Source organism: Pyxicephalus adspersus, chromosome 4 (genome assembly GCF_032062135.1).
Source record: "Pyxicephalus adspersus chromosome 4, UCB_Pads_2.0, whole genome shotgun sequence".
NCBI classification, from domain to species: Eukaryota; Metazoa; Chordata; class Amphibia; order Anura; family Pyxicephalidae; genus Pyxicephalus; species Pyxicephalus adspersus.
In genome coordinates, this window is record NC_092861.1 from 21,260,280 (window position 1) to 21,261,118 (window position 839).

Below are 839 nucleotides of genomic sequence, written 5' to 3' on the forward strand. Positions count from 1 at the left end.
AATGATCCGTTATATTATCTTGCAACAATATGAAACATAATATTTGATGCTTCGATTTGACCTAATTTACTTAATTTCATAGCTCTGTTTTCTATTTCATACCTCTATATGATCATATCATAACTTTAAACCGAACACTTAGCTGACAGATTCATTTGTGACAGTGTACAATGTTCCTATTACAGATCAGGTGTCCCCGACCTGTGATATTAGCTCGGTGTGGGATTACTGACATCTTCAGCCTTCTGGGGTGTCAGACAGTAGGGTTATGTGACACTAGAGGGAAACTTTTAATCTATTAAATGCAAGTTTGTGGTAGCTAAAGTTCAAAAGTTCCAGAGGAACTGCAAATGTCAGCATGCCCACCTAGCTAGAGAACTGCAAAGTGCCAATTTATGGGAAGCCACCTTATTGCACCCAGGTAGTTACAGGATCACACCAACTTTATACCAATCAACTTGATATTAGAATGATCAGTGCAGGTGATGTGATGCTGCTCAGCTCCCCATTCACATCCTCAGTGATGTGAATGGGGAGCTGAAAGTGATGTGAAATTTGTTTTTTTATGCCTTATAGTAAATCAGTTTCTTACCTGAGTGTTTGCACTGTCTGGTCACAGTGCCAGCTGTATGCTCTGCCAGTCCTGGTGCAGGTAATATAATGCAGTCTGCTCTGCTCTCCTTCTTCACACAAGTATGTGGCTGGCTGGCAGCTCAGGTGCTCTATATGTGCAGATCAGGAAGGTGTCACCTGTGTGACGTGAGATCCAGCCCAGGGCTATCCCCTGCACTCAATAGACATTGCTCATCTCTGTCCTGCTGTCCCATCAGCTTAGCCAC

The 839-nt window shown here is 42.8% G+C and overlaps 1 protein-coding gene across 1 annotated transcript in view; it reads right to left on the reverse strand.

The window, feature by feature from the left end:
• Positions 1–682, reverse strand: part of ATP6V1C2 (ATPase H+ transporting V1 subunit C2) — a 28,235-nt gene extending 27,553 nt beyond the window's left edge. The window contains exon 1 of the mRNA XM_072407534.1: positions 593–682. The gene's annotated coding sequence lies outside the window, so the exon portion shown is untranslated. The remainder of the gene's footprint in view (positions 1–592) is intronic.
• Positions 683–839: the final 157 nt, after the last annotated feature.